Source organism: Rhinatrema bivittatum, chromosome 7, assembly GCF_901001135.1.
Source record: "Rhinatrema bivittatum chromosome 7, aRhiBiv1.1, whole genome shotgun sequence".
Lineage (NCBI taxonomy): Eukaryota > Metazoa > Chordata > Amphibia > Gymnophiona > Rhinatrematidae > Rhinatrema > Rhinatrema bivittatum.
In genome coordinates, this window is record NC_042621.1 from 3,122,773 (window position 1) to 3,149,317 (window position 26,545).

The 26,545-nt window shown below is 46.7% G+C and overlaps 1 long non-coding RNA gene across 2 annotated transcripts in view; it reads left to right on the plus strand.

Annotated features, from left to right (window-relative positions):
• The window catches only part of LOC115094956, a 74,014-nt gene that overhangs the window by 33,163 nt on the left and 14,306 nt on the right, over positions 1 to 26,545 (plus strand). Inside the window, exons 1-2 of one of the 2 annotated variants that reach the window (XR_003857645.1) lie at positions 9,348 to 9,409; positions 17,775 to 17,918. This is a non-coding gene — a long non-coding RNA (uncharacterized LOC115094956). Of the gene's footprint in view, positions 1 to 9,347; positions 9,410 to 17,774; positions 17,919 to 26,545 lie in introns of those variants that run through there. The other variant, XR_003857644.1, reaches the window with a different exon arrangement.

Consider the following 26,545-nt stretch of genomic DNA (forward strand, 5'->3'; position numbering starts at 1 on the left):
TCAAAAAATGCACAGTTAGGGAAAAGGTATTGACCATGCTTTCCAGCTCTGGTTCCCCGGGCAAGTCAACTTCTATTTCATCTTCTTCCATCCATGGCTGGAGCACTGTCTCTCCAACACAGGTAGTAACTCCTTCCCCCTTTCCTCTGTGTTCATCCAAATAGTGTCCTCACTCTTATCCCAAGTGAAGTCAGAGACTGCAGCCACCCTTCTGTCAGAGACCCCATCCTCGGAGCCCCGTAATTCCCTGGGTGTGTTAATCTCTTCAGAACATGTTTCTACACTCTTTCTCACTGCTCTGGGCTGGGTTTCTTCTGCCAGGCCGTCTATATATGCCTCTTGCTCGGGGCAACCTGGCTCACTTGTCCGCAGCACTGACTATATCTCGCCCTGATCTGTATGAGGGGCCCAACTACTGGTCTCACCTGTTCTTTCTGGCGATTTTTAATTCTCTGGTGGAGAAGTCCCCCCAAGTTATTATAGTAGGATATGGCTTCTGTTGCATGAAACTGTTGTATTTACTTTTTACTTCTTATTACTACCTAGGGACATTAACTCAAACAAGCTCTCTATCTACTGTTTGTGCTTATTTACCAAGAATCTTGTGACCGTCCATTGGTGACACCATTCTTCTGTTCTTTATCGGCAGAATAAGTAGCAGAGATGGATAAAATATAACGGGTATTCTTTGTGGGCAGATGAAATGCGTGCAGGGCAAAACCTTTTTCTAGGCCAATCTGGCAGTTTGCCTTTGGGTGCAATGAAAGAGAACAGCCTGTCCCCCCGCAAGTATACGGATTACTGCAAAAGAACAAGGTGCTGAGTGCTGCTAATGTAACTCAACCTGCAAATCTTGCAGGGCTAATTTCAATCATCACCTCCTGCCCACCCTACTTTCAAGTCTCTGCTCCAAAAGAGCCAGGATCCAGAGTCTCATCATTTACAGAACCACATGCAAATAATAACAGAACCTAGTGCTGTCTTAGATATTAACATTGAGAGCAGTGATGTATTGGATAGAGATGTATCCTGTTGGGATCCTGATGCCTTCCGTCAGAGAAACAAAATCCTCCCGTTCGCACGCTAATCCTTCCTGACCACCTGCTTAAATATACCGCACACTCAGAACCCTTCAGCCCTTGCAGATCCAGAAATGAATTATCCGTGCCGTTAACTAAACATGACAGCACAGGGTGCTGGTCAGTTCTTTTCACTTAAAAATCTACACCACGCTCGCCGCAAAATACAACATGAACTTCCGTCAGCATGGGAGCGCCTTTTGCTTTTTCCTAATCCCTTGCACACAGCAGGTTGTGGTTCTGGAGTTCTAGCAATAGAAAAAGAGTTTTCCTGGGTCAAAATCCACTAGTTGAAGTTTTGCAAATATGCTGGGGTGGTGGGTTATTGATGGGCGGAGTGGGGAGTGGGCGGTAAGCCTGACTTGACCTCGCCAAACCAAACAGGATAAAGCAGAACCTCTTTCCACCACTCCTGAAGCCTTTGTTAAGATAAAGCTTGGCCCCGTTGTCAGATGATGCTTTTTTTTTTTTTTTAACTGAAGCTGATGAAACCATTCCCACTGTAGGAGATGGGACAGTGGAGGCAGGGAATATTTTTGTGGGAAACAAATGACTTCCTCTTAACCAACAGTGGAGCACCAGTTTACGAAGAAAATGATGAATGATTCCAAGTAAGACTTGTATAGACAATGCACTCAACTCCATGGTCACAGCTGTCAAGGAGCCAACCTTTTTTTTTTTTTTCCCTCAAGCGAAATAGAATATAAATTGGAATTTGTTACAAGAAGCACTCATGTTGGAAAGAATATGTAACCTTTGTAAACTAAGGCTATCAAAAGGGGAATGCGGGATTTTTTTTTCCCCCCAGTGCATGCTTTATATTTTCAAGGAAAAAGAGCCCTTGATTTTAGAGGAAAAATCTTGAGAATTTCCGTGGTGCTTCCTTCCCATTCCATCGTTCCTGCTTCTGCGATACCCTGATAGTCAGCGTCCTGCTAGGCAGGCCCTTCCCAAATACCTTCTCAAGTAATGCGCAGGAGAGAGCATGACGGGAGCCCCGCGGTTACGGAGATATTTCTAATAGGATTCTCATAATTTGAAAGCAATGGGAGGATGAACTGTTTCGGTTGCCTTTTTCCTGGCTATTTCCATGCCCAAAATCCCATTGGCCAGCCACGAGTGTGGATGAGATTTCAGTCTAACCTGTCCCGTGCATTTTGTTTCTGCGCTGTAATGATATTTCCGAAGTAGCCAAGTTGCCATCGATCGATCAATGCTTTAACAATAAGCCGCCAGAGAAAGACACTCCCATGGAACTTTAAGGAATCTGAAAGCTCTTTGAGAACTCTGGCTCTTTTAAAACTTTGTTCAAAAGCAATGCGAGAAAATACACTTTCGTTGAGGAAACCTTGAACAGGCTTCCTGCAGTGGTGGTAGGAGCCAAATCAGTGAGCGAATTGGAGCCTGCTTGGGACAAAGTCAAAGGGAATTTAGAGTCAGGGAAGAGGCCACAGACTGCAGGATCTGTCACAGTGCAAGACTGAAGAGCGTTAGCCATGCTGCAGAGCTGCTTGCTTCTATTCTGTGCTGGAAGAAATTCGTCCACTGCACAAGTATTCCAGCACAAATAAGAGTTTTTTCCTGTCCTATTGGCTTTCTAATGCTTGTATCATCACAGACTTTCTACAGAACTTGTAGTGTTTTCTGTTCTTAGCACAGTCTTACTGCTTACCCTCAGTATAGTGTGAGTATTAACCCCTGGGCTGGCACAACCTAGGCAACTGCTGTCCATTAGGGGGTGCCAAAGAGCAGCCTATCCCACTCAGCAAAGAGGAGTAGAGATTTGGTGGGCTGCCAGCAGTGCCCATGGCGAGGTAGGGGAGAGAGGACTAAGACTGGGAGGGGCAGGCAGTGCAATCCATGCTTAATACCCTTGGAGAGAGAGTGGGAGGGGCAGGCAGTGCAATCCATGCTTAATACCCTTGGAGAGAGAGTGGGAGGGGCAGGCAGTGCAATCCATGCTTAATACCCTTGGAGAGAGAGTGGGAGGGGCAGGCAGTGCAATCCATGCTTAATACCCTTGGAGAGAGAGTGGGAGGGGCAGGCAGTGCAATCCATGCTTAATACCCTCGGGGGGGGGGGGGGGGGGGGAGAGAGAGTGGGAGGGGCAGGCAGTGCAATCCATGCTTAATACCCTCGGGGGGGGGGGGAGAGAGAGAGAGTGGGAGGGGCAGGCAGTGCAATCCATGCTTAATACCCTGGGGGGGGGGGGGAGAGAGAGAGAGTGGGAGGGGCAGGCAGTGCAATCCATGCTTAATACCCTCGGGGGGGGGGGGAGAGAGAGAGAGTGGGAGGGGCAGGCAGTGCAATCCATGCTTAATACCCTTGGAGAGAGAGTGGGAGGGGCAGGCAGTGCAATCCATGCTTAATACCCTTGGAGAGAGAGTGGGAGGGGCAGGCAGTGCAATCCATGCTTAATACCCTTGGAGAGAGAGTGGGAGGGGCAGGCAGTGCAATCCATGCTTAATACCCTTGGAGAGAGAGTGGGAGGGGCAGGCAGTGCAATCCATGCTTAATACCCTCGGGGGGGGGGGGAGAGAGAGAGAGTGGGAGGGGCAGGCAGTGCAATCCATGCTTAATACCCTCGGGGGGGGGGGGGAGAGAGAGAGAGTGGGAGGGGCAGGCAGTGCAATCCATGCTTAATACCCTCGGGGGGGGGGGGAGAGAGGGAGAGTGGGAGGGGCAGGCAGTGCAATCCATGCTTAATACCCTCGGGGGGGGGGAGGAGAGAGAGAGAGTGGGAGGGGCAGGCAGTGCAATCCATGCTTAATACCCTTGGAGAGAGAGTGGGAGGGGCAGGCAGTGCAATCCATGCTTAATACCCTCGGGGGGGGGGGGGGGGGAGAGAGAGAGAGAGAGTGGGAGGGGCAGGCAGTGCAATCCATACTTAATACCCTTGGAGAGAGAGTGGGAGGGGCAGGCAGTGCAATCCATGCTTAATACCCTTGGAGAGAGAGTGGGAGGGGCAGGCAGTGCAATCCATGCTTAATACCCTCGGGGGGGGGAGAGAGAGAGAGAGAGTGGGAGGGGCAGGCAGTGCAATCCATGCTTAATACCCTCGGGGGGGGGGGGAGAGAGAGAGAGAGAGTGGGAGGGGCAGGCAGTGCAATCCATGCTTAATACCCTCGGGGGGGGGGGGAGAGGAGAGAGAGAGAGAGAGTGGGAGGGGCAGGCAGTGCAATCCATGCTTAATACCCTGGGGGGGGGGGGAGAGAGAGAGAGAGTGGGAGGGGCAGGCAGTGCAATCCATGCTTAATACCCTCGGGGGGGGGGGGGAGAGAGAGAGAGAGAGTGGGAGGGGCAGGCAGTGCAATCCATACTTAATACCCTCGGGGGGGGGGGGGAGAGAGAGAGAGAGTGGGAGGGGCAGGCAGTGCAATCCATGCTTAATACCCTCGGGGGGGGGGGGGGGAGAGAGAGAGAGTGGGAGGGGCAGGCAGTGCAATCCATACTTAATACCCTTGGAGAGAGAGTGGGAGGGGCAGGCAGTGCAATCCATGCTTAATACCCTCGGGGGGGGGGGGGAGAGAGAGAGAGAGAGTGGGAGGGGCAGGCAGTGCAATCCATACTTAATACCCTCGGGGGGGGGGGGGGAGAGAGAGAGAGAGTGGGAGGGGCAGGCAGTGCAATCCATGCTTAATACCCTCGGGGGGGGGGGAGAGAGAGAGAGTGGGAGGGGCAGGCAGTGCAATCCATGCTTAATACCCTCGGGGGGGGGGGGGAGAGAGAGAGAGTGGGAGGGGCAGGCAGTGCAATCCATGCTTAATACCCTCGGGGGGGGGGGAGGAGGAGAGAGAGAGAGTGGGAGGGGCAGGCAGTGCAATCCATGCTTAATACCCTCGGGGGGGGGGAGAGAGAGAGAGAGTGGGAGGGGCAGGCAGTGCAATCCATGCTTAATACCCTTGGAGAGAGAGTGGGAGGGGCAGGCAGTGCAATACATGCTTAATACCCTCGGGGGGGGGGGGGGAGAGAGAGAGAGAGAGAGTGGGAGGGGCAGGCAGTGCAATCCATACTTAATACCCTTGGAGAGAGAGTGGGAGGGGCAGGCAGTGCAATCCATGCTTAATACCCTTGGAGAGAGAGTGGGAGGGGCAGGCAGTGCAATCCATGCTTAATACCCTCGGGGGGGGGAGAGAGAGAGAGAGAGTGGGAGGGGCAGGCAGTGCAATCCATGCTTAATACCCTCGGGGGGGGGGGAGAGAGAGAGAGAGAGAGTGGGAGGGGCAGGCAGTGCAATCCATGCTTAATACCCTCGGGGGGGGGGGGGGAGAGAGAGAGAGAGAGTGGGAGGGGCAGGCAGTGCAATCCATGCTAATACCCTCGGGGGGGGGGGGAGAGAGAGAGAGAGTGGGAGGGGCAGGCAGTGCAATCCATGCTTAATACCCTCGGGGGGGGGGGGGAGAGAGAGAGAGAGAGTGGGAGGGGCAGGCAGGTGCAATCCATACTTAATACCCTCGGGGGGGGGGGAGAGAGAGAGAGTGGGAGGGGCAGGCAGTGCAATCCATGCTTAATACCCTCGGGGGGGGGGGGGGAGAGAGAGAGAGTGGGAGGGGCAGGCAGTGCAATCCATACTTAATACCCTTGGAGAGAGAGTGGGAGGGGCAGGCAGTGCAATCCATGCTTAATACCCTCGGGGGGGGGGGGGAGAGAGAGAGAGAGAGTGGGAGGGGCAGGCAGTGCAATCCATACTTAATACCCTCGGGGGGGGGGGGGGAGAGAGAGAGAGAGTGGGAGGGGCAGGCAGTGCAATCCATGCTTAATACCCTCGGGGGGGGGGGAGAGAGAGAGAGAGTGGGAGGGGCAGGCAGTGCAATCCATGCTTAATACCCTCGGGGGGGGGGGAGAGAGAGGAGAGAGAGAGTGGGAGGGGCAGGCAGTGCAATCCATACTAATACCCTCGGGGGGGGGGGGAGAGAGAGAGAGTGGGAGGGGCAGGCAGTGCAATCCATGCTTAATACCCTCGGGGGGGGGGAGAGAGAGAGAGAGAGTGGGAGGGGCAGGCAGTGCAATCCATACTTAATACCCTTGGAGAGAGAGTGAAAGAGAGAGAGAGAGACACTACAAGGCCTGCATAGTAAGGAAGTATTTATATCTCTATAGGAGGGTCAAGGTGAGGTGATGGTGGTGGTTTAGGGTTTAGGCGCCAGTTTCTCGTGTAGAATGAGACGTACGAACAGCACAGTACACCTTGGTGAGGATTTGATGTCATTTGGAGTGAGGAAAGTCTCAAAAAGATGAATTTTGACTTTGTTCCCTCACCCTTGCTTGTCCTTTCCAAACATTGGGGTAGTTTTTAAATAGATGATGCATAGGATTTGTAACCCAGTTCGGTTGTGGTAGTTCCAGTTCCAGTTGTCAGAGCTTTTCTGTGGGCTTCCGTTTCCTTGGTTCCTGTCTCCCGTGATTATTCCCTTGAGAAGGCCGTGGATACACCCGAGTGGGGCCACTGGTCTCCTTCTCACCCCCCTTACTCCTTCTCCCCGGGAATGAACGTAGATTCATTCCTCCATGAGGACACAGATGGTCCTGCAGTTCTCGCCCGTCCTCAAGAGGGAAGTACAATGAGTCCCTGGACTCTAGGGTACCCACGTAAAAGACAAAACAAAAACTCTGTGAGAGAAGGGGAAACCAAGCAAGAGGCGGGAAGGGTGGAAAAAAGATTCCCCCTCACAAAGCAAAGGTTTCCAGCAGTCATTGCAAAAATAGGGAAAGGCAGCCCGTCTTCCTCGGTCCCAGAGGCCCAAGCGTCCTTTCCTACATAAATAAACAAAAGACAGCGGCGGAGGGGCCACTAACAATTCCACCACTTATATAGGCTGGGAGCCCACCATCTTACACTCCCACATGGGGGAGCTGCACCTTGTTTCACTGCTGTCCCAGGCCCGGTGGCACTGGGTGTGCAAACCGTGCAATTGCATGGGGCATCACACCTGGTGGAGCGGCGTTGGGAGCAGGGAAAGGTCCATGTGGAAGCAGGAGGTCCGTGGTACCGCCAGTGAACCCGATCCCACTGGCAGAGGAAGAAGAGCGACTGTGGTGCCACCGATGGACCCGATCCCACTGGCGCGGAAGAAAGAGGTCCGTGCTGCCAAGAAAAAGCAGCACGGCCCCGCCAAAAGACAGCGTGGTCAGCGCTGTCTTAGTAAGTGGAGAACTAGCACAGCCCCGTGCTGCTGAGGAGGAAGAGGCGTGCACCCTGCAGGAAGTAACCCAGTGCCCTGTGGCCAAAAGTCGTTCCCTTCGGCACAGGGGCTGCAGAAGGAGACTCTGCTGCTGCTGCTACTGCCTGCTAAGTCAGTGGTAGTGAGTGAAAGTGAGAATGTATGCTTGTGTGAGGGAGAGTGAGAGAGAGCATATCTGTTTGTGCATGGAAAAGTGAGAGAGAGTATGTAGTGACAGAGCTTGTGTGAGGGAGAGTGAGAGAGAGCATATCTGTTTGTGCATGGAAAAGTGAGCGAGAGTATGTAGTGACAGGGCATGTGTGAGGGAGAGTGAGAGAGAGCATATCTGTTTGTGCATGGAAAAGTGAGCGAGAGTATGTAGTGACAGAGCATGTGTGAGGGAGAGTGAGAGAGAGCATATCTGTTTGTGCATGGAAAAGTGAGCGAGAATATGTAGTGACAGAGCTTGTGTGAGGGAGAGTGAGAGAGAGCATATCTGTTTGTGCATGGAAAAGTGAGCGAGAGTATGTAGTGACAGAGCATGTGTGAGGGAGAGTGAGAGAGAGCATATCTGTTTGTGCATGGAAAAGTGAGAGAGAGTATGTAGTGACAGAGCTTGTGTGAGGGAGAGTGAGAGAGAGCATATCTGTTTGTGCATGGAAAAGTGAGAGAGAGTATGTAGTGACAGAGCTTGTGTGAGGGAGAGTGAGAGAGAGCATATCTGTTTGTGCATGGAAAAGTGAGCGAGAGTATGTAGTGACAGGGCATGTGTGAGGGAGAGTGAGAGAGAGCATATCTGTTTGTGCATGGAAAAGTGAGCGAGAGTATGTAGTGACAGGGCTTGTGTGAGGGAGAGTGAGAGAGAGCATATCTGTTTGTGCATGGAAAAGTGAGAGAGAGTATGTAGTGACAGGGCTTGTGTGAGGGAGAGTGAGAGAGAGCATATCTGTTTGTGCATGGAAAAGTGAGCGAGAGTATGTAGTGACAGGGCATGTGTGAGGGAGAGTGAGAGAGAGCATATCTGTTTGTGCATGGAAAAGTGAGCGAGAGTATGTAGTGACAGGGCTTGTGTGAGGGAGAGTGAGAGAGAGCATATCTGTTTGTGCATGGAAAGTGAGCGAGAGTATGTAGTGACAGAGCATGTGTGAGGGAGAGTGAGAGAGAGCATATCTGTTTGTGCATGGAAAAGTGAGCGAGAGTATGTAGTGACAGAGCTTGTGTGAGGGAGAGTGAGAGAGAGCATATCTGTTTGTGCATGGAAAAGTGAGCGAGAGTATGTAGTGACAGAGCTTGTGTGAGGGAGAGTGAGAGAGAGCATATCTGTTTGTGCATGGAAAAGTGAGCGAGAGTATGTAGTGACAGAGCATGTGTGAGGGAGAGTGAGAGAGAGCATATCTGTTTGTGCATGGAAAAGTGAGAGAGAGTATGTAGTGACAGAGCTTGTGTGAGGGAGAGTGAGAGAGAGCATATCTGTTTGTGCATGGAAAAGTGAGAGAGAGTATGTAGTGACAGAGCATGTGTGAGGGAGAGTGAGAGAGAGCATATCTGTTTGTGCATGGAAAAGTGAGCGAGAGTATGTAGTGACAGAGCTTGTGTGAGGGAGAGTGAGAGAGAGCATATCTGTTTGTGCATGGAAAAGTGAGAGAGAGTATGTAGTGACAGAGCTTGTGTGAGGGAGAGTGAGAGAGAGCATATCTGTTTGTGCATGGAAAAGTGAGAGAGAGTATGTAGTGACAGAGCATGTGTGAGGGAGAGTGAGAGAGAGCATATCTGTTTGTGCATGGAAAAGTGAGCGAGAGTATGTAGTGACAGAGCTTGTGTGAGGGAGAGTGAGAGAGAGCATATCTGTTTGTGCATGGAAAAGTGAGAGAGAGTATGTAGTGACAGAGCATGTGTGAGGGAGAGTGAGAGAGAGCATATCTGTTTGTGCATGGAAAAGTGAGCGAGAGTATGTAGTGACAGGGCATGTGTGAGGGAGAGTGAGAGAGAGCATATCTGTTTGTGCATGGAAAAGTGAGCGAGAGTATGTAGTGACAGAGCATGTGTGTGGGAGAGTGAGAGAGCATGTGTGTGTATGAGAGGGAGCATGTGTGTGCACAACTACTCCAGTTCCTCTGTGCCTGATAATCCATGACAATTTTAGGGCAACTGGAAATCAAAAGTTCCCAGGTATGGAGAGATGAATTTTTAAAATCCTTTTTAGTTTTAGTTTTCAGGTGTTATTTGCTGTGTCTGCTGTTTTGAAATATTTTATTGGTGTTTGGAACATTTTTAAAAAACTTGTACATAAGTTTTTAATTAATTGATCTTTTATTCATCAGCTTTTTTTTTTTAAATATTATTTCTATGTTTTTTACTATTATGATTATGTATTTATTTTATTTCTTGATTTTATTGTTTGATGTTTGAGGAATGGTATTGGTTCTGTTTTCTCACTGTTGCACTGCATAGAGAGTTTGGCTTCTTGTGGTTTCCAGTTCAGTTTTTATCTGCGCATTTGTATTTCTGCTTTTATGGTTGCTCTGTTCTGTATTTGGTGAGGCTCTGTTTATGTTCTGCATGTGTGACTGAGGTGAGGTATTCTCCTAATAGGAAGTGTATTAGTGTTTAGGGCTTTCAGAGGGTCGAGCCCACACCCAGCACACATCACAATAGGCCTAATACTATAAGGGTACCAAGGGTCTTTTTTTGCAGGGGTTTCTGGTTGGTATCACAGCAGTGCATGTAAATATAATGTGAGGGATCTCTTTACCTCAGAATACTGTACGCTGATATTTTCATTTATAATATAAATGCATAACTCTTAACTGTGTGTGTGGAATGGAGCGTGGGGGGGGGCATTGATCAAGGCTATAAGGTTCGCCTAGGGCACCCATTACCCTTTCACCAGCCATGAGTTTGAGGGGGTGGTGGTGTCAGTTTTTAAAGTTTGTATCACTGAAGGGAGCTGGGTGTATTTTTTGGTGGGTCCGGGACAGAGAATGAATGAACAGGGGGCTTGGGGGCAGCACGGTAATTGTTCTCATAGGGCAGCAAAAAAAGCTAGCACCGGCCCTGCCTCTTCCCCTCTAAAGTGAGAACATTCCTCTTAGTAAGAATCCACAGGACTCAATCTACAGGAGGATCTGCTTTTACTGAAATACCTGAGCTGGAAGCCCCAACCTTGAGCTCTGTTTACGTAAGTCCAGCTGTGCAGAGCTTAACCGTACCACACATATCAATGGCTTTCTTCAGCGCTCAGCAGCCCCCTGTGATTGTAGGCTCTCTGGCCAATCACGGTTTCCCACTAGGATAATGACAGATAAATCCTCCTGCAGTTCCTCTAGGGCTGAAATAATTCGGACCCAGCAGTTTCCCATTAGACCTCAAAGATTTGCAAAAGCACAACCTTTTCTCCTAGCCTTAAGGGTTTGTCTCCTTTTGAGATCTACAGTATGCCACTGGGGCAGAGGAGACAGAGTTAAATGAGGATGCATGCCTTCCATTGTTTTCTTCAATTTTGGCATCTTGCAGCTTTCCAGGTTTAAGTTCTCATCAATGGAATCCCTGGATGGGCCCTGCGACTCACAATTCCCCCATGATGCCATCAAGGAATGTCTGCCTTCCCTGTACAATGGTCTCATTCCAGATTTATGAAAAGGAAGACGTGTGTCTCCCGGGAGTGGCCAGACTTTTATAAACATGCACTCACAAACAAACAGTTCAGAGAATTATTTGACATCTTCAAAAGAGGAGAAAAAAATGCCACAGACCTCATAGAATGGGGGAAAAAAATCTCCATTTGCTCAGTACTTGAGGCTAGTCTGCAACATTGATTTAATTTTTAATGCTACAGTGTGTGTTTTTGAATTAGAGCAAAATGCCAGTGCTGGTGCTCCACTTAGCCAAAGATTTTTTTTTAAAGGTCCCTTGTATCTTGAGACTGCTTTGCAGCAGTCTCTGTGGCACCCAAAAGTCGGCAGCCCTGGGACAAATTCTTTAGGCCTTGATTCACCCATACTCGGGGAAAATATCTGGCAGAAAGATATTCTTCAACTGTGGGAAATAAAAATAGTCAAACCCTATGTTTAAAAACGTAACTTTGAGGCTCTAATAATCTTGTAAAAACAGAACAAACTTCCTTTCAATGGAGTGTTAGACCATCCTCTACTTTGAATTGTGCAATATATTACACATTGTGTACATTGATTTGTATAACCGTAACTGAGAACTGACTGTATATTTTATTGATAACTAGTGCTATATGTAATTAGTATGAATGAGTCCTGCTTGCTAATATAGCAGTGCAGTATGCCAGCACTGTAGTGTATGTATTTTTTTATATCCTTGCAGTACTGGGAATCCATAATAGCATGGATATATGTTGTGTTTGAATAGATAAGATGCGTGTATCTATGTAAAAAGCTTTGCATGCATGTAGAAAGTATGTGGTATGCGGGTGTGAGTGTCTGAGGTATGACTGAATATGTGAGACAGAGAGGAAAAAAGCTGTGAATACAAGTATCACCAGGCACAGAATAGAATAAAACAGATGGTGTGCCTGGTATATAAGTTGCAGTAGGTATTGAGGTCAGAAAGTAGTTTTTAAAAGGTGAACTCTACAATACCTATAGAAAAAGTGGCACCAGCCCTTGAAAAGCAGCTTTTGCATGGGAAATCATAGACAGTATGTTTAAAATCAGGGGGAAAATGCATTTTTCGGTTGAGGTAGTAGGACCCCAGAGGAAAGAAAGAGGATTTATTGCAGCTACCTTAGTAATTTTTCCTCAAGAATAACAAGTTTTAATTATGGTATAATTAATGTCAAGGAGAAATTATTGAGACCATAGACTTATATGCAGCCCATGGATCAACAAATTATTTATACATTTATCAGCATTTATTTGTCTACCTATGCAATTAACACAGCCTTGGTATCATGAAAACTGAATTTGTGTCCACCTCCTTGAATTTTCTCAATCTGATTGGATTTGAGCTTTCCACATTTGTGCTGTGGATCGCATTATGTGTACACAGCAAAAAGATGTGCACGGCAGAAGAATAGCAGGCATAAGAATCAGTACAGATCTTGGGTGAAATGTGAGTTCATGACTGATTGCATGGACTGTAATGCACTGCACAGTTCAGGACACTATGGAGTAGACTTATCAAAGTTTTTTTTTTCCAGTGCAATAATTACTGGAGTTTTGCCCTGGTATTTTACCCATTGATAAGAATGGAATGTTTTTGATAATTCTCCCTTACTCTGTTTAAACTTCACACAGGGCTGGATTTGCACTGCCGGCATCCATAGGCATGGGTGGTGGTGGTGGTGGTGGTGGGGGGGGGGGGGTTGTCCAACTCCTGATGCTGCGCGACAGCAGCAGCAGCAGCCTGAAAGGAACTGAGCAGAGGGCCTACAGCTCCTGGCCCTGTCCCCTTCTCCTCCCACATGGGCTTCCTGTTACTATGGAAACAGGTGTAAGAGGCAGAGCCTTTGCAAGCTTCAGGTCCTGTCCTGAATTTCTTTTGGGCTGCTGCTGCCGCTGTCATGCAGGATGAGAACAACGCTGCTTTAGGGAAGCAGCTAGGAGGCAGGCCCCGATAAGAGCATAGCAGCAGCAGTGCCTCTGTTAGGGCACTCTTGCCACTCTTGGTGCCCCTTTGCTCCTTTGCGGTGCCTTGGCTTGTTCATGCCGCTTTTGGTGCCACTTTGCCACAGTTTGGGTGTCTTGGTGCTCTTTTGTTGTTCTGGTGGCTGCTCCCCAGAAGTTGCATCAAGCTTGGTGGGAAAGCCCCGATTCTGCAGCCGGGAGTGGGCTGCGGGTACTTCCCCCATTGGCTTTGATGGGAGCCGGGGGGGGGGGGGGGCGGGCGAGTGCGCGTGTCAGCGTGTCGGGGCGCCATTGGACGAATGCGGCGAATTTGCCCGCCGACGAATGCGAATACCGAATCGGACGAATCCGTGCCCTCTGCACATCCCTAATAGAGGTGTTTAAAATCATGAGAGGTCTAGAACGGGTAGATGTGAATCGGTTATTTACTCTTTCGGATAGTAGAAAGACTAGGGGGCACTCCATGAAGTTAGCATGGGGCACATTTAAAACTAATCGGAGAAAGTTCTTCTTCACTCAACGCACAATTAAACTCTGGAATTTGTTGCCAGAGGATGTGGTTAGTGCAGTTAGTGTAGCTGGGTTTAAAAAAGGATTGGATAAGTTTTTAGAGGAGAAGTCCATTACCTGTTATTAATTAAGTTGACTTAGAAAATAGGCACTGCTATTACTAGCAACGGTAACATGGAATAGACTTAGTTTTTGGGTACTTGCCAGGTTCTTATGGCCTGGATTGGCCACTGTTGGAAACAGGATGCTGGACTTGATGGACCCTTGGTCTGACCCAGTATGGCATGTTCTTATGTTCTGGTGCCTATCAAAATATGGTTGCCTATGTTGCCTCTGCCTAAATCCAGGCCTACTCACACATGAATGCATTTACAGCTTTGCTTCCAACTACTTCTCTGTTTTATCGACTCTGAGCTACATCGTCTCCCTCTCTTTGCCCTCAATCGTGCACTCTCCTCTGCATCTGTCGGAAAAGATGAGCAGCTTCTCGCCTCCAAGCTTTCTCTTTCCTGACACCTGTGTCCTGGAACAAACTTCCATCTCATGACCAAGATGCCTCTCTCCTCTTTCTACCTGGAGGACCCAACTCAAAACCCATTTATTTTCTAGTTGCTTTCCACAACAATTGTTTTTTTTTTGTACACTAGTACACTTTTCAACTTACTAATCTTTGATTTCCTTTTACTGCCATCTAAAACTAATACATAAATAAATAAATACATAACATACATATATCTAGAGTAATTTTTGTACTGAAGCAAAACTGGAAGAAAGGTTTACTCTATTGACCCCCCATAAATGATTGCCATTTGGAAGCCTTAAGTCTTTCCCACTCTTCACCTCTTTGCTATTCAAGCATTTTACTTCTCCTCTGTTGACGCTGTAAGACACACCCTTTCTCCAGCTATGGAAAGCAGGATGAGGAACCTTCTAGAAGACACTTCGTTGCCTCCCCATGACTAGCTGGGAGCTGATTGCACTCATCAGCTCATGCCCCTGTGCCTGAATGACGTCCATGCCTGGAATCTGCAATGCCATGGCTAGTGTAAGAGTATTTGGCGCCCTAGGCAAACCTTTGGTCAGGCAACCCCCACCTCCAACTTACCTTTTGGCAGTGGCTCCAACATAGTGCTCCCTTCTTTGGCATAAGAACATAAGAAATTGCCATGCTGGGTCAGACCAAGGGTTCATCAAGCCCGGCATCCTGTTTCCAACAGAGGCCAAACCAGGCCACAAGAACCTGGCAATTACCCAAACACTAAGAAGATCCCATGCTACTGATGCAATTAATAGCAGTGGCTATTCCCGAACTAAACTTGATTAATAGCAGTTAATGGACTTCTCCTCCAGGCTTTCCCCCATGGGCTTCATGCTGATGGGATTTTGCTGCCCCTAAAATTGTGGCCCTCTAGGTGATCACCCAGTTTGCCTAATGGAGGCACCAGCCCTGTGCAGCTTGCATGCTATGCGCTCAGTGTTTAGCTTCTAGCACGCGGTGGCAGATGGCGCACCACGTTTTCTGCCTCTCTTTTTTGTGACAAAAATAATAGAAGAATTGTGAATTTCCTGAACAAAGATCAGCTGTGCAGTGCCCTGGTGTTGGGGGTCTCTTTGGTGCACTGTTTTAATCACCTTTAAAGGTCTTGAGTTGAATATGAGTCATAGAATTTGTCAACAGATTGTAACAGAATATTTATGAGCATATTACTTGCAATATTTTTTTAAATAAAGCTTATTTCATTCCTCTGTTCTGAGACTGCCCTACTTTGCTTTAAATAACTTTTGTTAGAGGGAGGCAATATATGAGAATATTATAACATGACCTGACAGCTCAAGCTCTGACAGAGATTTGATTACAATTTACAGATTCTAATGGAAACGAGTGCTAGGAATTCACTGCTTCTGACATTTACGAAGCATGAAAATCCATCCAGGACAAAGGGTTTGGTTTGGGAGCATAGTAAACAAAGCACTTGGAGACGAAATATCAAGGGTCATTCTGACCTTATGCTTATTCCACAGGCGTTTCTCTACGATTTTGTATTCTAAATTGACTCATCCTGGCAGGGAAGAACATTTTAATGTATGGTAATGGTGCAACACTGAATTAAAAACATTAATGAAAGAGAAATAGCAAAAAGAGACCCCCCCCCCCAGCCTACACAAAGAATAAGCCATGGATTAGTCCGAGAAATATTGGGGTGACTTTCCTTGGAAAATATTCCTAGGCTGTGAGTGAGATGTGAGTGCTTCCAAAGGTTAAAAAGTGGCAAGTCACAAAACAGATGTCTTCTGTTTCTGCTAATCCCCAGGCGAGCTGTGGCACAATGCAAGCTTTCCCCATCTCCGCCCTGCCAATGACCTGGTCCCTGCCCTGCGGAGACCACCCTCTCTAGGGGTTATCAGCCGTTCAGGCTCCAGGCAGACACTGCCAAGTGTGCCAGATCATCACGGGGGTGGCGATTCTTAAAAGGCTGAGTGCCCTCTCTAAGGGGCTTGCGTAAGTGTTAGCAAGCAACATTTCCCTTAAAATCCCAATCTGGGAGTAAAGCAGTTTTAAGAAAGCAAAAAAAAAAAACCCCCAACCCCCCCCCCCCCCAAATCTGTGCTTTACAGTCCAGCAGGATGTGCGGCCTCATCCTCAGATGTACAGAGGCTGTCATTTGCTGGTCAGGGTGCTCCTATTTTCATAGCAAAATAGGGCGGTTGATGGTAGGATCTGAGAAAGGACATTGCAGATGGGAAGGACGAGGGCCAGGCTGGCACTGAGCAGAGCCTTCCCATCCACCAAGTTCTCTCGGGGGAGCTCTCGCTATTCCTTCTTGGCGTCTTTTTGCATAAGTTCTGTCCTTGAGTGTCGTTGCCTTTGCAGAGTGCTGGATTCTTGGGTTTTCTTTCACATTAGATTTACTGATCACAACAAAAATGATTTCCCTCTCCTCCACCCCCCACCTTGTCTTCTGCTGCTCCCTAATAAATCAGGAAGCGCGGTCTTCCCGCTCAGAAGCAGAGCTGCTGAGGACTTCCTTTTTATCTCTACAAAGCTTTTTCTTTGTAAGTCTGTTTGCCAGTTCTATCTATACCACCTGAAAAGAGCATCTCAGGAAGGCTTGGTTCTGTGTTTTAGATGTTTGAATTGTGCTTTTTCATGCTATAGTACAGACCAAATATGGAAGAGATTTGTTTAGATTATTTTGGCATTTTATGACTCTGTTCTGCATTCTGTGTTAAATTCCAGCACAGTCTTTGTAATAATAATAAGATTTAAATTAATCTGAGCTAACCTCCCCGCCCCCCAAATAAAAACCCACTGTTGTGGCATTCCACCATACAGTATGCCCGATAACATGGCCAGCTCTGACCTTGCCTCTTCTTCCTGGATCCCTAATTCATTAGTCAAGAAACGAGTTTGCAGAGGAATGAAAAAGACCACAGCTTTATTAGCAAAATTAGGGTAACGCTGGGTATGCAAGAGACGCATCAGTCAATCACATCCAGCTGCCTGCTGTAGATCAGCTGCGGAGTCAATAATTCTCAGGTCTGCCAGCCCGCTATGGGATTAGCTAGGACAGATTCCCTGTAATTCCCCGGGGTGTCCTCCATGTTTCCCAGCTAGGTCACCCACTTTCAGGTGGGGCTGAGCCCAGCTTATCGGGCACGGCTTCCCAAGGTAATCCTGGTGCTGTGCCAGGTCATGCATCCATAAGCTTAATGTGCCACAGCTCAAAGTCACATAGATACGTAATTGCATATTTTATTATTTTTCTCTCACGTTAACTCTAAATGCTAGATAGACAGTTTAAATAAGCATACATATGGAAACTTCCATGTCACCTTGTTTGTATTATTGAAACATGTAACTGAAACTATATTGGCACTTTGTAAGATAGCACTTCCCAAAATGAACATTAATTATATGTGCCTCTCTGTAAACCGTTGTGATGGTGCATGACCGAACGATGGTATAGAAAAGATTTTAAATAAAAAGAAATAAATAACTGCAAACCTGTGTAATCTGAAGCACATCGCCAATGGCCTGGAGAAGGACTGGGTGAACTGGTAGAGGTATCAGCAAACTGGTGATTTCAATTACATGCACATGTTTTAAAATATACCAACTTCTGTGCCTAAACAGGGTTTTATGCAACTCGCAATTTTTTTGCATGCAAAATATATGCGCATATGTTTTAAAAATAGAAAAAGTATGTGCTTTCAATGCATGGCAGGGATTTCCACGTAACCAGACATGTGTATTTTATAATCTGGTGTTCCTCATACACGCAGCTTAAAAATACTGTTATAGATCCCTGCATGGCCCCACTTGAAAGTTACCCTCTTTCGTTTTGAAAATTAGCAAATGCAGAGAATCTGGGTTGATTTTCCTTTGCAAATGTACGCAAAATCCATGCATTACAAAATGTCGTTTGCAGATATGTGGAGTGTTGGAAAATTGCCCATCCCCAGCTCAGTGGTCACCTGCTGATCGGAACACAGTCTTTGAGCGGCGACAGAAACACGTCTATCTGCTGTCTAAACTACGTGCGTTTCATAATATTCACCAGAAATCATCTAAAGTAGGTAAACTCTGAAAGATGAGCTAATGAAATATATTCACTCACAAGGAATTACCTTCTGAGCTTTGTATATTGCGTACAGTTTTAGCACTGAAAAGTATTTTCCTGTGATAATGATAATGCCATGCTAAGCAAATTAAGAAACTTGTTTCCTGCCTTCTAGACCAATACAATTGTCTTGCTGTAGCACGTGATAGCTCTTCCAAAAGCATTCTCAGTTGTATGCAGCCTTGTGTACTTTAATGAATACATTCTGATACGGAGTTATCGTTCCTATCCTCCACTTTCAATTACAGATTGGAAATCTTCTTCAACATACGAGGGAAGGATATATTGAGTCCAGCTGAGTTATGCCAGAAAGGTTATCAGAGGACAAAAAGTAGTTCCTTTAGCCAGCACAGCTAAGGTCATTAGGTTAGAAGCCAAGGGTCATCTGCTACTAGAGCCTGCGGTGGTATGGAGTTAATCAAATGTTATCTTGAGTGACATAACAGAAAACATCTTAGAACATTAATCTGAGACCTCAGCTATTTTGTGTTTCAATCAAAAGTAATCGGCTTTCAGCTTCTCTTCTCAGACACAGAGAGGGTTATTTTGTAACATTGCGGCGGCTATACACATAAGTTAGACTAATTTTCAAAGCTCACTTGTGCACATAAGTTTGCTTTGAAAATTATACAAACTGATGCATGCAAACACATCCTTGCAACGTTACACCTGCTCTTTGCATGCGTAACTCTTTAAAATCAAAAGTATGCTCCTAAATTCCCAACTCCGTGCCTGGAATGCCTCTCTTTTGTGCTTCTAAAAGTATTGTAGGACATCGGGTTACGCGAACACTTTTATTTGCCCAAACCCCAGACAATTTTATATAAAGCCATTTGTGCACATAAAACCCCAGTTTTACGCACGAAAACAGCTTCGAATATTAACCCCTAAGAGGTGGATGTTCAGCCAGATTTGCCCTAGTGAAGCGAGTTGGAGAACTTTGCCCAGGGTCACTATATCCTGATATTCAGCCCACAGCTGTGTGTAGAGCTACTAGACAAAGTGAAACTATGCTGCTTTTTATTGTGTGGGCACATTTTGTCCCAACATTTAGCTGTGGAGAGGGGATAAAAACATTAAATGTCAGAGGTTTTCCAGCTTACTCCAAAGATTGGCTGGATAAACCATTTGAATATTGCCCTTTAATTGTTCTGCATATTCTTATGGGGGTGTGTGTGGGGTGTTAAGTAAACAGCAGTTGCCGTATCATTTTATTTCATTCTTTAAAGTTTTATTTATCCATTCATTACTGAACGATTACATATGTAAGAAAATAGTTTTTATACTAAAGGATAATAAAGAAAAGGTTCAATCGTTCTTACTTGCATTAAAGTCCATCAGTTTTGGGATAGGAGCAGGGGTGGCGCAAGGCAATTTGCTGCCTGAGGTGAGCGATGCGATAGCGCCCCCACCCCCCCCCCCCCTCAAGGCCACGGCAAGGCACAGGTCAAATCAGTCAGATGGCAGAAGGAGGGGTGGGGGGGGGGGTCCCAAAAGAGTGGCAGTGTCAACCCTATCGCACTCCCAGGAACCCCACTACCTGCCTCCTACCCTTGCCCCAGGGAAGTAGGAGATGGGGTGAATGATGGCGAGGGTCTGTCTGTGGTGCGGGTGCAAGGGAATTAGGAGTCCTAGGCAGACCTTACAGCTTTGTTCCCTGCCCCCAATCCCCAGCCTGGCACTGAAGTCAGGCTAACCGGTCTGTAGTTTCCCGGATCGCCCCTGGAGCCCTTTTTAAATATTGGGGTTACATTTGCTATCCTCCAGTCTTCAGGTACAATGGATGATTTTAATGATAGGTTACAAATTTTTACTAATAGGTCTGAAATTTCATTTTTTAGTTCCTTCAGAACTCTGGGGTGTATACCATCCGGTCCAGGTGATTTACTACTCTTCAGTTTGTCAATCAGGCCTACCACATCTTCTAGGTTCACCGTGATTTGATTCAGTCCATCTGAATCCTTACCCATGAAAACCTTCTCCATTACGGGTACCTCCCCAACATCCTCTTCAGTAAATACCGAAGCAAAGAAATCATTTAATCTTTCCGCGATGGCCTTATCTTCTCTAAGTGCCCCTTTAACCCCTCGATCATCTAACGGTCCAACTGACTCCCTCGCAGGCTTTCTGCTTCGGATATATTTAAAAAAGTTTTTACTGTGAGTTTTTGCCTCTACAGCCAACTTCTTTTCAAATTCTCTCTTAGCCTGTCTTATCAATGTCTTACATTTAACTTGCCAACGTTTATGCTTTATCCTATTTTCTTCTGTTGGTTCCTTCTTCCAATTTTTGAATGAAGATCTTTTGGCTAAAATAGCTTCTTTCACCTCCCCTTTTAATCATGTCAGTAATCGTTTTGCCTTCTTTCCATCTTTCTTAATGTGTGGAATACATCTAGACTGTGCTTCTAGAATGGTATTTTTTAACAATGACCACGCCTCTTGGACAATTTTTACTTTTGTAGCTGCTCCTTTCAGTTTTTTTCTAACAATTTTTCTCATTTTATCAAAGTTTCCATTTTGAAAGTTTAGCACGAGAGCCTTGGATTTGCACACTGTTCCTCTTCCAGTCATTAAATCAAATTTTATCATATTATGATCACTATTGCCAAGCGGCCCCACCACCGTTACCTCTCTCACCAAGTCCTTTGCTCCACTGAGAATTAGATCTAAAATTGCTCCCTCTCTCGTCGGTTCCTGAACCAATTGCTCCATAAAGCTAACATTTATTCCATCCAGGAACGCTATCTCTCTAGCGTGTCCCGATGATACATTTACCCAGTCTATATTGGGGTAATTGAAGTCTCCCATTATTACTGCACTACCAATTTGGTTAGCTTCCCTAATTTCTCTTACCATTTCACTGTCCGTCTCACCATCTTGACCAGGTGGACGGTAGTATACCCCTATCACTATAGTCTTCTCCAACACACAAGGGATTTCTACCCATAAAGATTCAATTTTGTATTTAGTCTCATGCAGGATGTTTATCCTGTTGGACTCTATGCCATCCTGGACCTAAAGCGCCACACCTCCTCCCAGGTGCTCCTCTCTGTCATTGCGATATAATTTGTACCCTGGTATAGCACTGTCCCATTGGTTATCTTCTTTCCACCATATCTCTGAGATGCCAATTAAGTCTATGTCATCATTCACTGCTATACATTCTAATTCTCCCATCTTACTTCTTAGACTTCTGGCATTAGCATACAGACATTTCAAAGTTGATTTTTTGTTTGTATTTTCATTCTGCTTTTTAATTGATAGGGATAAGTTAGAATTTTTTTTGCTCAGGTGAGTTTTTAGTTACAGGCACTTGGACTATTTTTCTAATTATTGGAACCTCACTATCAGGATGCACTAATTCTAATGCATCATTAGTATCCTTTGAAGATACCTCTCTCCGAACCATGCGCTGCTGAGCGACTGTCGGCTTTCCCCTTTGTTCTAGTTTAAAAGCTGCTCTATCTCCTTTTTAAAGGTTAGCGCCAGCAGTCTGGATCCACCCTGGTTAAGGTGGAGCCCATCCCTTCGGAAGAGACTCCCCCTTCCCCAAAAGGTTCCCCAGTTCCTAACAAAACTGAATCCCTCTTCCTTGCACCATCGTCTCATTCACGCATTGAGACTCCGGAGCTCTGCCTGCCTCTGGGGACCTGCGCATGGAACAGGGAGCATTTCAGAGAATGCTACCCTGGAGGTTCTGGATTTAAGCTTTCTACCTAAGAGCCTAAATTTGGCTTCCAGAACCTCCCTCCCACATTTTCCTATGTCGTTGGTGCCCACATGTACCACGACAGCCGGCTCCTCCCCAGCACTGTCTAAAATCCTATCTAGGTGACGCGTGAGGTCCGCCACCTTCGCACCAGGTAGGCATGTTACCAGGCGATCCTCATGCCCACCAGCCACCCAGCTATCTACATTCCTAATAATCGAATCACCAACTATGACGGCTGACCTAACCCTTCCCTCCTGGGCAGTAGGCCTTGGGGAGATATCCTCAGTGCGAAAGGACAATGCATCACCTGGAGAGCAGGTCCTTGCTACAGGATCCTTTCCTGCTGCACCTGGTTGGTGCTCTCCCATCATGAGACCCTCTTCCTCCAAGGTGATGACTCTGAAGACTCTTGGCAAGATGAAGCTCTGGGAAAACCCTGCATCACAGTGCACCCTACACAGCCTGTGGTCTGGATGCAGACCATGCCAACGGCGGCACAGACTCTGGACTTGGAACCAGCTGAAGAATGGGGATCCAGGCAAGACAAGAGACCAGGTGAAGATTGAAGACAAGGTTTCTTCCAACTGGAGCAAGCTCTCCAAAGACCAAGAACAGGAACTCTGGAACCAGGAACTCAGGAACTCAGGAACCTGACTCAGGAACTCAGAACAAGACTCAGGAACTTGGACTCTAAAAGCAAGGACGACTCCAAGGACTTGAACCAGCTGAGGACTCAGACTGCAGGCTGAAGAAAAAAGCATGAATACCAGAATTGGACCTCTGGTGATGAAGACAGGAACACCAAACCAGGAACAAGAACAAGAGACCAGGAACATCCAATGAAAAGCAAGAAGGCCAGGAACATGGAGAACATGAATTTCATCATAACAGGAGCATGACCACGGCAGACCTTGAAGGATGAAGAATGCCATGGACAACCATGAAGGTCCTTGCAAAGGGCTGGAACAACAAAAGAAGAGCCCTTTTATAGGGCAAGCAGGCTGACATCATCTGGAAGGGCCACGGAGCTTTTTCCGCCAGGGGCCCTTTAAATCTTCAACAGACGTGCATGCTGCGTGCACTTAGGGAGGACACCAGGACAGGAGCAGAAATGGAAGGCAGCAGCTTCCAGGTTGCGGAGATCATGGCAGCATTGGACTGGGTGTTGACGGCACTCTAAGCCTCGCCAAAGTAGGAAACGGTGACGTCGGGGGTGAGTGAGCTGTTTGTGGGCCCATCCTGCGGCAGTATTTACAGCAAGAATGCTTTCAGTTTTTTCCAAAAACACTGATAGTCTTTGATCGTACGTATTTCCAATGGAATGGAGTTCCATAAAACAGGGGCAACTCGAGAGAAGTAATGGCGAGAGGTCAATTTTAAACTCATCTCCTTAGCATCAGGAGTATTCAATAACTGCTGGCTAGCTAAACTCCACTGAGGACAATACATACAAGATTTTTCATATACATAGGGCATTCTCCATATAAAAAGTTAGAATTTGAAATTGAATTTGAAATTCAGTGAATTCAAAATTATGTTGCTGGAGGATGTGGTCAAGGCAACTAACATAGTGGGGTTCAAAAGAGCATTAGATAAGTTCCTGAAGGAAAACTCTATAAACAGTCATTAGCCAGGTAGTCTTGGGAAAGCCAGCGCTTATCCCTGGGCCTGAGATACAAGAAATAGATCAACTATTGGGATCCGACAGGTACTTGTGACCTGGAATGGCCATTGTCAGAAAAAGGATGCCGAGCTTGATGGCCCTTGGTCTGACTCAGCATGGCACTTATGTTTAGTGCATTATCAGGAACAGTCAGGCACCAGTACCTGCGAGGCTTTGAGTAACGCTGGTTTAGAGGTCCTGAGGCTTCAGAGTCAGCAGGCTCTTGCAGGAGACAGGCAGGGTTGCAGTCTTGAGGTAGAAGCATAGAGAAGGCCTGCTGCTGAGAAGGCTGGGAGGAAGGCCTGGGATCCAGGAGGGTGTGTTTAGGCAGGAGTCCAGGTGGCCAATCAGAGAAGCAGGAATAAGGCAGGAAATTCCAGGATTCTGGCTGTGTCAGCAAGGAAGCTAGAGAAGCCTGGGCTTTAAAATACTCTGCCAGTCGGAGGCAGCTCCTTTGTTGGATCAATGGAAGCTTTTCCTTTCCTCTTGCATCTGCAGGCTAAGTTACTGATCCCTCTTCCCCTCCTTTATCTGGCAGTGTGGTGGCTTGCAGGTTAAATGATCTGGCTGCTGGTTCAAGCCCAGCTGGGCTTGACATACCTCTGATTAAAAAAAATAATATACCAGTACTGGTTAAAACAAAACAAAACATGGAGCGCATTACGACATGGATGGTTTAACAGACATAGAATATCAGCAGTGGAATATATTATGTTCTCTCTCTTTTACCCCATTTTCTACTTAATTTTTGAAAGTGACATTGCCACAAAACTGCAAACTGAAAAAAAAAATGTTTCATCGACTTATTGGTTCTACTAGTGACATCAAGTTAGCATAAAGTGTGCAAGTGCCGCACCCTAGTGTGTTCCTGGACTGTGAACACCCTCCATTCCTACCTGACTCAAAGGGAATAATAGCAGGTTTCTCTGTAAATATGCATTTTTTTAAAGCACTGTCTACACTGCAGTTCTCCGGGGAAACTTCCACGAAATCCCAGATGGTGGCAGCAGCAGCAATTTTTCTTAAAAAAAAAAGCCATTACATCAGAAAGCAAATTCAAAACTGACTCTCATGTTTACTGAGGACGTCTAGGTCCAATGGACAAAATAAGCTTTTCCATAAAAGACAGGGAGATAAATGACCCCCACCACTTCTCTGTTCTTCAGATCTGTGGCATTGTCACGACATGACGAAACACGTGAGGCTTGAAAGACGCATTTCTAGTGGGCTTGCATTGAATCGAGGATCTTCTCAGGGCATAAAAAAAATCTGGAAATAGCTCTGCTAAGAGAAGAGGTTGCACAGGGAAGCTCTCCCTGCATCCCGGCAGGTGAGGCACCTCAACCTCTGAAATGCTTGCAGATCATTACAATGACCAGACCAATATGCTCTTACAAGCATTAGTGAAAAAATAAGCCAGCTTGTTAATGTTTTGAGAGTAGAATGTAAAAAAGACTGCTGCGTGTTGTCTCAGAGGTGGCTGCAGTGACAATGTTTGTAAAACCACGCATTCTGTTTGCGCAGTGATTCGAGATCTTACACAGACGAGTAGCACTCAACAAGAGCTCTCGATACTTTGGGGGTCATTTTTAAAAAGCCATTTCCGTGCCTAAAAACCAGCTTTATGTGTATGAATGGCTCTTATATAATCGTCCAGGGCACTGTTCACATAAAAGTTAACGTGTATCCCGGTTTGATGTGCTCTTTGATGAGCACTGAGGACTGGAGGGCCAAAGTTGGAACTTCTGTACATGCTTTTTGGTTTTGAAATTCCGTGCTTAAGAGAGCCTGCATAGGCTGAGTCCTGCTCAGAGCAGGAATAACTTTGTGTGAAGTAAATTCATGCGTGCAGTTGGCCAAATACCCAAGGAGCTTCAAAGCCAACCTATGCACATAGGGGTAGATTTTCAAAAAGTACGCATGATGTTATAACATGGGCATGCTAGCCCCAGTTCCCTCCCAGTCCGCTCCAATTAAGGAGCAGACTGGGAGGGAACTTCCCAACCCCCTATCCTAACCTCCCTTCCCCTTCCGCTATCCTACCCTCTCCCTCTCCCTCTCCTAACTACCCCTATTTTTTCTATTTTACCTTTTGCTCCTGCAAATGAGCAGGAGCAAGCGGCGCGCGATCCCCCGGCACAGCGGCAAATGGCCGCCGTACCGAGAGCCTCTAGCCCTGCCCCGCCCCCGGACCCGCCACCTTTTAAAGCCCCAGCACTTACACGTGTCCCGGAGTTTACGTGCGTGGCCAGGCCCGTTTGAAAATTGGCCCGGTGTGCATAAGGCCCGGCCATTCGTGTAAACCCCGGGATTTACGCGCGCCGGGTTTTTAAAATCTACCCCATAGGTTGGCTTTGAAAATCCTGGGTAAAATCACACAGAATTTACCACTGTGTATGCTGTCAGAAAATCACTCTCTTAAAATGCAATGATGCCATCTTTGATTTCCCGAGATCCGTAAGGACAAGGCCAGACGGGATAACTCAGGGATGTCGGGGGTTTTGGAAAACCTCTAGAATATTCTAGAGTATTTCATGAAATATTTTGGATTCCAGCTTTCAGAACTTCTGCATACTTTTTGTTCTACAGGAAGGAGTAGAAAATGATAAAGGGGATGGAACAGCTCCCCTATGAGGAAAGGCTGAAGAGGTTAGGGCTGTTCAGCTTGGAGAAGAGACGGCTGAGGGGGGATATGATAGAGGTCTTGAACGAGTAGATGTGACTCGGTTATTTACACTTTCGAATAATAGAAGGACTAGGGGGCACTCCATGAAGTTAGCATGGGGCACATTTAAAACTAATCGGAGAAAATTCTTGTTCACTCAACGCACAATAAAGCTCTGGAATTTGTTGCCAGAGGATGTGGTTAATGCAGTTAGTGTAGCTGGGTTCAAAAAAGGATTGGATAAGTTCTTGGAGGAGAAGTCCATTACCTGCTATTAAGTTCATTTAGAGAATAGCCACTGCCATTAACAATGGTTACATGGAATTGACTTAGTTTTTGGGTACTTGCCAGCTTCTTGTGGCCTGGATTGGCCACTGTTGGAAGCAGGATGCTGGGCTTGATGGACCCTTGGTCTGACCCAGCATGGTAATTTCTTATGTTCTTATGTTCTTAATTGCTGTATAGTATAGCTTTGACCAATGAGAAGGCATGCTGGGGCGCTCAGGCAGCCCATGATGGTTCCAGAGCTTTCTCTTT